Here is a 13574-nt window from a genome sequence, read left to right as displayed (position 1 = left end):
AAAGTTATTTAATATTTCATTCTTGGTCTCCTCATCTGAAAAGTAGAAATAAAATGCCACACCCTGATAATTACAAAGGCTATGAGAATGCAATTGAGAATGTGTGCATGGATCCACTTTGAAAACCATAAGAAGTTACCAAAATATATTTGTTTTATTAATCCATGCACTTGCAAAATAATGATATATTAAAAAAAACATTGCCTCTATTTGCCTAAAATGCTATTTTTTAAAATTCTAACCAAGTATTAAAATTAGGAGATATGATTATAACTTCATTTGTTTGGATTGATTGGCTATTTTAATTTCTTTACTCATATGAACCTGTTATCTTTCAGGAACAGATATGGAAATTTTTCTGGCAAGAACATGAATATTTGAGCCTTTGAATCAGTCATCTTATACGTCTATATCATAAGCCCATAGGTTTTGGTGATAGAAATAAAGAAAAGTGGCAAGATGCAATGAGAGCCATCAGAGTCAGCACCTTTTCTACTTCCTCTGGAGCAATGTCCCACTGGTGTCATCTGAGGAAGGCAGTGCCATTTTCCCTCCAGAGGAAAGAAAGCCCACGGTCATTCTGCAGCACCTCCATATTTTCTTATGTGGGGGTCTTCATTGCTCTTCCCTTCTGCCATTCTTTATGGTTATGGATTTGGCATCAACTGAAATAATTTCTTTGGTAAATATTCTTTGCAAATATATCTCTCCTGGCATTTCTTCAGTCATACAAAACCCTTCCTTACAATCTCTACCACGACCCCAATCAAACTAAATTTCTCAGTGTTCACATATTGCCCTTTACCTCCCTATTTCTGCTCATGCTGTTCCTTCACTCGAGGATCCATTCCCTCCATGGCTGCATCGTGAAATCTCCTCCATCCTTCAAGGCCATTTGAAATGCCAGCTAGTGGATGATGACGTCTATGATGCGCTTTAGTTCTTAAAAGTCTCCATCCTTCGGAATTGCATAGACATTTGCTCACATCTTAGAAGATACTTATCGTTTTTGCTCTTGTTGACCTACATTTCTTGTCTGCCTTGAGAACAAGATGTGATCATTATAGCATTTTCCAAAGGACCTGGCACATAATAAGTAATATGTGTTAAATGACTGAGCACAGGTTTTTAAATTTAAATGCTACCAATTGCCTTATTTTTCACCAAGCAACTAGTAAAATCAGAGTTTAATTACATTAATAACAGAACCTTATTAGTTCTGAGTCTCAACTACCTGTGGGAAATTCAATCCCCTGTAAAGTCCTTTATACCTCAATGTTCTTGAGAATCACCAAGGAAGTCTGCTCATGCTTTGCTTGGAATTGTTTGTAATGTGCCATAATTCTTATTCAGCAGCTGTGTGGTGACACCTTTAATGTACAATTAATCCAGTTAAGGGTAACTTTTTCACTTCCTCTCTAGTAATTTACCATAATATCTTTGTAACTGAACACATGCCTGAATATCTTTTCCCTGCATCTTTTACACACAATCTTCTCTCTGCTGGCTGTCATGTCTGACTTCTCTGCATATCAAAATCTTAGCTATCCTTAAAAATGCTGGATCAAATGCCCCTAAGGCACTTGATTTGATTTTAACTTTCTTTGAACTTTGATTAACACTTTGTATTAACTTACTTGCCTCACTAGTAAAGTTAACCTCATCTCTACGACCACCACCAACTCTCTTTGATCTTTCAGATTAGCAAAATCTAAGTGTGTTTTAACATACTCTGCTGGTGAGACAGTGAGAGAACAAGCTTTCCTACACTGTTCAGGTTGACTATAAATTTGTACAATCCCTAGGGAAAGCCGTCATGAAAAATATGAATTACAAAAGCATTTACCCTTTGACCTGGCAGTTGCATTTCTGGTACTTATATCTCTATGTAGAACAGTATTTAAAATAATTGAATACTAGCGGCTAAATAAAGAATGAAGAAATGATTTATATAGCAATATGAAGAGTCCCACAATATATTCAATGGGGAAAAAGACATACGCTAACTTTTGTGTGGGAAATTGAGGGGAGGACAAATATATATGATATTTACTTGAATTTTCATATAGAAACTGGAAAGATATCAAAGAAATCAACAAAGCTAAACATCAGTACAGAACACAGCAGATGTGAGCAGGGGTAGGAATGAAGTTTTTACAGTGTTTCTTTGATATCGTTTTGCATTTTGAACCATGCAAGTGTATTTCTTATATTAAAAAACTTAAATTTGGAAAAGAATCAAAACATAGAACTTCTAGTAGGATAAAGTCACTGGACAATAAGTAGCCTTTGGTATCATCATTTTTAAATCCTAATTTACAGATGAAAATAAAAATCAAGATAAGGAAAAGGGCTTGCCTAGAATACATGGTAAGTTCTTGGTAGATGTGGGTTTAGGACTCAAATGTTTCAATTTTAAATCAGGTCTCTACCCAGGTCTGCATATTTGCTTTTGATATTAGGGAATCCTGTATTTGACTTTTACTGTGTATTATGGGAAGGAAGCATCAGGCAGGACACTGGTGGACTCTGAGCCCTTTCTGCCCTGTAGTCCCCGAGGGCCACCTGGAATGTGCAGCCTGCTGGGCAGCAGTCTCCACGTCACCCCTAATGAAAGCATGACAGTTCTATGGGCCGAGAGCCCTTTATTAAAAATCCACAGAAACAGGCTCCTAGTGGCCACAGTCTGGCAGCATTTCTTCTTTCAATCACTTTATTGTTTTCTACTTTTTGTCCATCTTAGAAATCCCCTCCATGTATCTATGTGTTACTCTTGATGATAGCAGGGCCACCTAATACCGTTCATGTCCCTGGGAATGCTGCAAAACAGCCTGCGGTTTAGACATAATAGGGATAGTATCTAAGTTATTGATTAGTAAATCACAGATAAAAGCTATTAAGAACAAGATTTCATTGAGACAAATTTAAAGCACTTTCTGCAGATATTTCTTAATACATTGGCCCTGGTTACTTCTCAAAATTTTTTCTCTGCAAAGTCTCTCCTTGTGAATCTCCCCTCCCATCCATTCCCACGCCCTGAGGTCCAAAGATTGCTGGATACAGCAGCTGCAGGATTGGACATGTGACCCAGACGGGCCACACAGAACACTCCTTTCCTGTAGGCACGGGGATTGGGTCAGAGAAAGACACATCATTTAGCCTGGGCCAAGAACACATGAGATTTTTTTCTGGCACCACTAAGAAAAGCCTCACCCTCCTCTTGGAGTTGCTAAACTGAAAGAAGGCAAGTCCGGATATTCCAGTATTGAACTTCGCTCTCACACTAAAGGAGTTCAAACGCAAACCAACATGGAGAAATCAAACTCTGAAAGAAAGACTCTAATGACAGTGTTTAAGTGCCTGAATCCAGTTATGCCTGAAAATTTGTCTCTTAATTTCCCACTTCTATGAAAAGGAAAAAAATAAAAACCTTTTTTGGGTAGTTATTTAAACTAGATTTGAGTATCTTTCTCTCGCAGCTCAAACTCCAAACAGAGAAATTTTACTATTATGAGATATAAAGACATTTTCTTAGTTGTAATGTTCACCAAAGTATTGGATGTATTAAAATTATTTCCAATATAATCTCTATGAAAATGGAAAGATTATACTTAAGGAAACAAATATTCAATATAACGTGTTCTGTACTCTAATACTAAATTCTCTAGAGCACTTAGAAGTTTTTCAGTGCAAGGACAATATTCCTGAGAAAAAATATAAACACTAGGAGTAATCCTTCTTACAAGTTATAAAACACCATGAGAATGTAATCACTCATCCTCCTACTCCCATAACAAGCTTTTAAGGTGGATGGAGTGTTAGCAACCTCATTTTGCAAACGAACAAAGTTCTAACAGCCATAACTTATCCAAAATCACAGAGCCTAGGTTGGGAGAAGGAATGGAACACAAGTATCTCAGTTTACTCTTTGTATGTTCATTAAACCACATTGACTTAGATGATTAACAAAATCATCTAAGGATGAAACAAATCTGACTAAATTTAAGGAATTAATCTAAATTGCAATTTTTCATTTTTACTTGGGTTCCAAAAATTACAAGGATTTCCTCTTTTACCTTTGCAAACCAGTTAATCTTTCTGTTCCATTTTTCCTCTAGAGCCCTGTTCTGAAATTCTATATCTGCATTATACAGAGATATTGACGTTGCTCACCAATTTGAAGTAAATGATATTTTTAAAGTATTATTCATGAAGAGTGTAGGGGAAACACTTTTTCATGTATAATAGGAAAGTACACAATTCTTACAGAGCTGCCTGGGGCTACTTTAAGATAACTTAATTTGACTCAAAAACCATTTACAGAGTTGATGCACTTATAAGCCCTGGGAAAAGATGCTAGTGGTTATAGATAAAGATGGCAAAAATGAGCGAGGGGACTAAGACAGGCCACATACTGGGAGAAAGAGGGTACAGCAGAATGGGCAGGGAAATAGTGTGTCTTTCTCAGTATTTAGAATTAGAAACTGCAAAATCTCGTCCATTAAAAAAAATCTTCTTTGCACATTAGGTGGCTCAATATATATCTTAGGGCCCAGAGGTGTCCAACCTTTTGGTGTCTCTGCACCACACTGGGAGAAGAAGGGTTGTCTTGGGCCACATATTAAATACATTGTGAGATGTAATCACACACACACACACAAATCTCCTAATGTTTTAAGTAAATTTATGATTCTTTGTTGGGCTGCATTGACAGCCATCCTGAGCTGCATGTAGCCCATGGGCCACAGGTTGGACACCCCTGTTAGGGCAACACAGAATCAGAATTGGATGCGTGCAACCAAGAATGAAGTCCATAGTCTGCTTCTGCACATGCTACTGTTACTACCAATAGGCACATGTACTACAGCTCCCCTGGATACTGGACGCCAGAACCTCTACTATTGCTGGCACCAAAGGGTAGACACCTCTGCCCCAGGCTTGTTAGAAAATGGTTCCCATGGGGGTGACTGCTTCCTCACATTGCTTTCTTAGGAGGAGGCTGTCTCTAGTTGGAGGGGTCGTGCTCCTGCTGCAAGGAAGGCTAGGAGGACACATTTCAGGTTTCTGAATTGATAATAGGGACACATAATTAAATTGAGGGAAATTCCTTAAATATAGAAGGATATTCAAGGGCTCCTGATGTTTTCTAAGCATGTGCCATGTCTACAAAATAGATTAGAGAAAATACAAGGTTAGTTTTTAGCATGAAATAATACTATGCCTTGTTTTAACATGAAAGATCCTTCTGCTGGAAGAGGGAGACACACTTGGAGATAATGACTTTGAGAAAGATTGTACTTGAAGCAAAGATTAGGCAGCAAAGGTGTGCTGCCCAACTCCTTAATTATTCTAATCCCTTTACAGAGGCTCAGGTATCCCTTTGTTCTTTATTCCTTGGACATCGCAAGTAAGGCAATTATGCACTAAAGATGATTTTATAAGTTTCAAGGTAGTTTTATAGAGACAATAATATTAAAATGTAAATTATCTCACCAAGGTCTCAAACTTTAAACTCATAGATGTTGAACTCACAACTGAAACCAAGTATACTGAAAAAGTTGGGCAAATATACAAAACAAGAACTCCGAACTGTAAGATTAATATCCAAAGTGTAATAAAGAGGCAAGCAAGCCAGTTCACATTCAGTTCTTTGAAGGGCTTTTCAGCGTGCTGAATTATGATAGCCTGGAGCTGGCATAAAGCTGGTTCTAAAGAAATCTTTCATCCTTGCTTTAAATGTATAACAAGAAGAGCATTAGAGAATGATTCAGCTTCTACCGAAGGAGGGTAAGGTTTAATGATTACAGTGCCCCCCAAGGAGGAATAGGACACCAAGTCACAGGACACAATCCCTGAATGGTAAACACTGACACTTCCACCTATATCTTCCCCCCGAAGGAATGACTAATATCTTCCCAAAGGAACATCCAGAATGACGTTCAGCCAGTTGAGTCCTAGTGCTTTCAAACTTGTTTATATTTGGGTTTAAAGGAAACAGTAAAAAATGGACCATACTCCTGCTTTCTCTATGTCATACATACATCATTTAAATAATTTTATTATTTTTTGAAATTCACTTAGTTAAAAATATTAGGCATTATTATTTAAAATGGAATACTATATAATGATTATAATTATGTCCACGAAGAAATTAAGGACACTAAGTATCTTTAATACATCACTTACATTTTTGAATGCAAAGAAAAAAATATCTGGAAACATATGCCAAATTTTAACAGAGATTGTATTTAGGTGTTTAGATTTTTTCCTCTTTATTTGATTTTTAATCTTTATTTCTTCATACCTTCTTAAATGTTCCAAATAGTCTACAAAGCACATTTTTATCATTCATCAAATAACTAATAATGAAGAACTAGTTTAGAGTGTCAAGTCACGATTATTTCAGTGCAATGTGAAATACATGATAATTTATTAATGTCTTAAATGCATGTAACACCCAGAAACTTAATTTCTAATAATAATTTTTTCACTAACTATTTGGGAAGTTGAGCTTTCTAAGCTGGACTCCTGTGACGCACAGCACTCGGAGTCCTGCTGCCCGCCACCACCCTGAGTCTGGGCAAAATTCCTGAGGCAAAGTTTTGGTGATAAAGGAAAGGAGTCTTTATTCAAAAGCTACACAATTTTGGAAGAGCAGCTTTCCATATTCATTAGGCACTTAAGCCCATCAATTAAGACTAAAATCTTTAACTCTTCAGTTACAAGTTTAATCACTTAAGCCTATTAATTAAGGCTAAAATCATCAACTCCTGAGTTCCCTTATCATTTCCCCTATTAGTTTTTAATTATCTTATTTCTATAGGATTATTTTACAAACTAAAACAACCTAAGATACAAAAGCTACACAATTTTAGAAGAATGGCAGGATTCTGTCTCAGTGCCCTTTCCCTCTAGAACACTCCAAGAGGAGTAATAACCCTGCCACCCTCTGCCAGGCCAGCCCAGCCCCATCCTAGGCTGTGCCCAGTTTCTTCTCCCACCCAAACCACAGTACTTTGGGGAACGCAGGCAGCTGCATCACGATCATCCAGGCATCCAAGAGGAAGGGAGCCAGAGAGCCAGTCTCTGCCATCCTTTTTATTTTAAATCTTAGGGCCCAAAATTCCCTGTGCTCCAGAGGTGCTCAGCTTTTCAGCCAATCCCATCCTGTTTACCATTGCCTCTGGCAATCTCTTTCTTTGGCCCCTCCCTACTCTTCCCAGTGATGTGATCAGATCTTTCTGTATCACTTCCTTACTGATAAAGAAATTAAGAACAATTGTAACTGAATAAAAAATAAAATTAAAAAAAATAAAAATAAAAGTCAAACTCACTGGAAAAAAGAAAAAAGAACTGATAGTAACCAGAGGGGAGGTGGGAGGGGATAATGAAGGGAAAAGGGGGAAGAGTTTTTAGGAACAAGTATAAAGGACACGTGGACAAAATCAAGGGAGGGATGGGATCAGGGACGGGAGGTGGGGATGGCTAGGGTGGGACGAAGAGGGGTAGGGGGAGATGAGGACAACTGTACTTGAACAACAATAAAAATAAGTAAATACATAATAATAAAAAAGAAAGAACAAGAATAAGAAGCAGTGGTCAGTATTTTCTCAAGATCTCAAATCAACGGCAGGGCACCCACTGTTCTAGCATTGTTTACTGCAACACTCAGTGTCTGCAGACTGCTCTGTTTCCGAGGTCTTGTACCTACATGTTGTCCCTGGTCTGTATTTCTGTGAGGTTCTGTAGCTGTGATCCTTGCTCCCTAATGCCAGCACTGTTCTCTTTGCCCTCACTCTCTCCTCATTAGTAGAAGTGTCAGTGAAGGGAGCATGTCTTTTGGCATCGTAAAGCCTGCAATTGAACTCAGATGTGAGCATTTACTAATGTTCATGATCTAATCATTTAATATTAAACCAGAACCTCAGTTGTCTCATCTGTAAAGTGGGCACAGGGATAAATAATAGTACACAGTAAACTAGCAATTCTCAACCTTTTTCATCTCATGCACATATAAACTAAATACTAAAATTCTGCAGCACACCAAAAATGTTTTCTTTTTTGCCAATCTGACAAAAAAAATTAGTAGTTTTGATTCATTCACACCAGACAGCTATTGTTATTATTTTTCTTTTATTTGACAATCTAAGGGGAAAAAAGTCAGTGCCTCTGACTAGATAGTCAGGTGTTACATGTTTTTAAAATCCTTGTAGCACACCTATGTGCCTCTTGTGGCACACTGGTTGAAAATCACTGCAATACACCAGACAGTATCCTGTGGTACCTAGCAATAATTATACCCAGCACACATTTAATTTGTTGGAAAGTTAAATTAGTTGGGATGTATAAAAATAGTTTTCAAATTATAAAGCAATATGCAAATTATTTAATGCTTTTCAATTGTAAAGGTGCTCATTTTAATAAACAATGGCTTTAAAAACCAGATAAACATACTAAGCAGAATTAAGGGTGAAAATAAAATCCACTAAATAAGCTTTAAGTGTTTCCAGGGGTGTGAATTGAACTAAAGATATCAAGTTTCATTTATTCAAAGACCTTAAATACATTTTTTCAGGTTCACCATTTCTAAAATCGGGATGTGTCTTAAACTGATGATACCTTGTAATCTCTGTCACCAGGTGACATTGGGGATGTGGTCACTGCCTGTCTAAACACAAGCGGCAAAAATACCATCCTCAACCTTTGCAAAGCGGGCGTCGGAAGCTTGGAAGGAAGTCTCAGAATAATGGAGCACCCTGAAGAAATGCTGCCACATCAATTCCCCTGATGGGTCAGAAGACAGTGTTGTGAGAAAGGGCATAGATGCAGATGGCTGTGAGTCCAGGTGCCGTCCAGCAGAGTCAGACTCTGAATGTGGAGGAGCTTCAAAAATATTTCACCATTTTTTTTTTATGTTTTACTTTTTAGGTAGGTACAAAGGGATATGCATTTTTACAAACTGTCACAAATGACTTAAAAAGCTCTGTCAGTAAATGTAATTTAATATGAAAATTGTATGAAAGCATGTATTTTATTTATTGGTAGCATTCTTCTCAATTAGTTATCAATAGTGGTGTACCTTACCATTGATGCTGTCTTAGATACAGTGAAAAAGAGTAAATGTTCTGTTACTAAGATTTTTTATTCTCCTGCTAACCTGAATATTTCAGCATGCTTTATTAGGAGTAAGGACATTCTCCTACAAAACTGTGGTATTATTATTACATCACAGAAAATAAACAATTCTTCTCTAATAACATCTATATTCCAGGCCATATTCAAACTTCTTCAATTGACCAAAAATGTCTTTATACTTTGTGTTAAACCAGCATTCAGTCAAATTTCATGCATTTCATTTGACTAAAATTGCAATTTGTATCAGCACTGTGTGTACCAACTCCTCTCTGTAGGGAGAAATTTATTTTGCATCACCCTAACTTTATTTTTTGGAACTCTTTTAAAGTATAAAATACTTAGCAACTTCATGAAATAACTTGCCCATCTGGAATCTATATTATTGTTTTTACTGAGTTTCTTAATCTGTTAGAGGAAAAATAGGTTGCCATTTCCAAACTTAACTATTGCATTGTAGCAGGACCAGCTTGCTGTTAATGAACAAACTAAGTTCCTCCCTGGAGCAATACACATATACACCAGAGAAGTGTTGCCTCTTAGCACTTCAGTGTAATGTTCCCTTAGTGTTTGGGGTCGACTAATTGTGAGTAACCTCTTCGTTTTGCTGAAACATTCAAATCTTTCTATTGGAAGTAAGGAAATACTTAGTTCCCTCAATGTTTCCCTTAAATGGAAGTTAATGCTTTGAATGTGAAGGTTGTATCTTGGAAAGATTACATCTCTTAATAAATGAAAATATTATTTTTCAACAAAAACTTACTATTCCATTATTGTAAAATGATTTAATGCTGGTGTTAAAAATGGATAGACTTGAGGGAGGTTTATGGACTAAAGAGCAAAATAAATGGAATGTTCAAGATAGTAGGAAATGAACAGTGTGCATTTCTTATGTTTCTCATTTATGCTGAAACAAAAAAAAAATGAGGCTTTTGGGAAGAGATTAGTCACTAAAAGCCACATAATCTAATAGCCAATATAAGGTGCCATGGAGATTATCAAATTTAACATGTCATTTACTTTTGGTTGAATAGTTTCCTATCAGGGGTGTCAAAAGAGAACAAATTATTTGACAACCCTAGTGATAAAGGGGAGTTGCATAGTCCTATTCTAAGTTGTTCAGAATGGATACTTTGCCTGCTTCTAGCTCTCAGTAGGGTTTTCGGTAAGTAAAACACTGAGACAGATTTCTGTATGAATAGAGTTTTTCTGCTTATAAAAAATTATCCCTTACTCAGTCGCTAGTAAACAATAAGCTAACCCAGAAATGTGCAGCATACAGTCGTGTCTAATCATATATTTAGCATAATATCTCTAATTCGATTATTACATGGACTTGTGTTAACTCCTTTCACAATGGATTAGTCTCAATCTCCAGTCAACTGATATGTTCTTAAATAAATGAGCAAACTCTGTCAATAAACATTCCTTTTCTTCTATTTCTACTATACTCCCACAATACGAATTTCTAAAAATTCAGCTATCCAGCCCTGGAATGGAAGTTTCCTCAGTTATGCTTCCAAGAGCCGTCGTTACTGGCTACGCACCAGAGCATCTCACTGGGCAAGTAAAGGGAAGGCCATTTCTGTTTTCTGAAGTTCCCAGTCGCAGAATTTAGAAATGCCAAACAAAGTGCTGTGACAAAATCAAGGTGCAGCAGGTCCTCCAATAACGTCTTTTCACTCAATGTCATTTCCTTACAACACTGACAAGATGCCATGGGAACTAACTCTGACCTACATCAGTTAGCCTGTGGTGAAATTGGTTCTGTCTTATGTTGCTGCACTTAAAGTTGTAGACCTAATAATGATATTAAGTGAGGACTTAACTGCATGTTGAAGGTTTATATTTAACAAATGAATTATGTTTATGCTCTGGAAAATTCAAGCCTGTATATGTGACACGTTGGAGCGAACGTCGTAAATATGTTTTGAGTCCCCAACCTTTTGAGAGACCCTGGACTCTGCAGTCACTCTGCAACCTCCCTATCACCTTCAGTCCTACAAACGATTTTCAGCTACTGACTGTAGCTCTTCTGCATATGTGCATGCAAATACATGCCATGCTAAAGTACCGAGCATTGATACCCGCAGCGATAAAAGTGATTAAAAAAATCTATGAGCATCTTGTCCCACACAACTTTAGATAGGAAAAATCATTGTACATTTTCACCATGCTATACCATTTCAATTTCATGGGCACCATCAGAAGGCATGTGAAAATAAACTAGAGTTTGAAAATCCACAGAAATATTGACACTTCATCATTTTTTAACTCACAGAGGAGATTTCTTCTACTTTACAAGATGATTTAGCCCAAGCCTGTCCATCTGTAAATAGCTGCATTCCCACGTACTCTTATCATCTCTCTCCAGTCTCCCAAGAAAGTTTCTCGTGTATCAGATCTAAACGCAATCCTTCAAACTGTGCCTTCCATTATACTCTCCTTCCTTAAACACCTCACATCTTCTTTCTTTTCTGTATCACAACAGCTCTCTCTACAGCCTCCTTTCTCTCCATAAACAAACAAACAAACAAATAAATCCCACTATTAAAAAATGAGTGTTCTAATTTTCAGTGTCCTCTAGCTATCATCTCCTCTCCCTGATTTCCTCTGCAACCAAGTTCTTTATAAGCAGCCTACATTTTTCTCCTTGCCATTCTGTACTCACCCCACTGCTACACGATTTCTACCCCAATCTCTCCAGGAAATTTTTTCTCACAAAGATGATCAGTTACCCTATTATTCCTAACAAAATTAACATATTTTTACCTTAATCTTCCTTTGTTTCTCTGAGATATGGGGAAGTCTGGACCAAATTTTTATTGAAATTATCCCCTGGAAGGCCTCTAAGATACAATTCTTGCTTATTTTTCTATCTACACATGTGGCAACTCCTCAAACTCTTACGTGGTTTCTATTTCTTTCAGCTACCCCTTAAGAGATGGTATTTCTCAGAATTCCATCTTTGACATTTTTTTCTCACTGTATTTGATCTGCCTGGGTGGTTGCTTTCATACTTTCCATATCAATTAACACTGTGTTGATAAAGCACAGATCTATTCTTCCAAACTAGATGTCTTCCAAGTCCTGGCCCCACCAAATGCCCTTTGCACTTGTCCATCTACTTATTCAAGGCACCTTAGGCTCCACAGCATCATTCAGTACTTTGCATTACCTTTCCAAACCTCCTCCTTTTTCGAGCAATGGAAGCACCACCTTACCTAACTCAGAACACAAGAATTATGCTTGATACTTTCCTCTGCCCTACTCCTCATAAACAATTGGCCACCAAGTCCTGTTGAGCCCACCTGCAGAAGGTCTCTGGGTTCTGTCAGATGCCATTCCCCCGCACAGTCCCTGATGCTTCAGACCCTTGCCATTAACATTATGTGTTTAGCTATTTTTCCCGCCCGCAACTTATTCACCTTCAATATTTCTACCACAATAGTACCAGGATGATCTTTCTAAAGTGCAGGGCTGATCAAGCTATTTCTCATCTCCAACATTGCTTAAAACAGCTGATTGGATTCCTCCAGCCTTGAAAATAAAATATCAACTCTGAGCATTGCCTCCACAACCCGACACTGCCAAGAACTCTCCGCGGCCTTGTTTTTCCACATTTGCTTTGCAGCCTATGTTTTAGTCATTTTGAAATGTATATCCCAAATACTGACATTTCAGTCATATTGAAATCAATGATCTGAATGAATCCATCCAAACATTTGCACCTCTGCTCATTCTCTTCTTTCGATTCAGCTTGAGCATCACCCAGGAAGTGTTTGTTTTCTCTTAAAGGACTGGGGAAATTCTCTGGCTATGCATTCTCATAGCTCGTAACTAATCTCAGCTGTAAGACTGTGTCACGGTTTCAGAATAGTCAATGTACTTACCTGTACATTCTCCAGGCAGGTAAATTCAGTGTCCCATGAGGGCATGGATCCTGTCTTCCTCTTCATATCCCCACGGTCTTTCTCAATGGGGAGCACATACCACGCACTCCAGCAAAGTTGAATGAATAAATGTACACAAGCTCTTACTAACACTCCTTTGTGGTTAGCCATATGATAAAAGCATAGAGTCTAATTTAAATTTCACAATGTTTACCTTTGTTTAGATGTATAGATAGATGTGTAACCTGAAAATAAATCAGGAATTCATCGACTGGTCTTTCCTACTGTAGACAATAACATCTTTGTTCATCATGTTAAATGTGCGCCCCCAAGTAAACATCTGTGCACAAAAGTTTCTCATTCGGTAAAGGCGAGATAAAAGGTGATGGAAGGAGACTTAACTTGGGTGGTGAACACACAATATTCAGGTGATGTTTATAGATTTGCACACCTGAAACCTATAATTTTATTAACCAATGTCACCACAATAAATTCAATAAAAGGGAAAACAAAAGTGTCTCGTTCTATAGAAATACAAAATATTTTAGG

Source organism: Desmodus rotundus, chromosome 2 (genome assembly GCF_022682495.2).
Source record: "Desmodus rotundus isolate HL8 chromosome 2, HLdesRot8A.1, whole genome shotgun sequence".
NCBI classification, from domain to species: domain Eukaryota; kingdom Metazoa; phylum Chordata; class Mammalia; order Chiroptera; family Phyllostomidae; genus Desmodus; species Desmodus rotundus.
The sequence above is the reverse complement of the archived record's forward strand: the minus strand, read 5'-3'. Positions refer to the sequence as shown.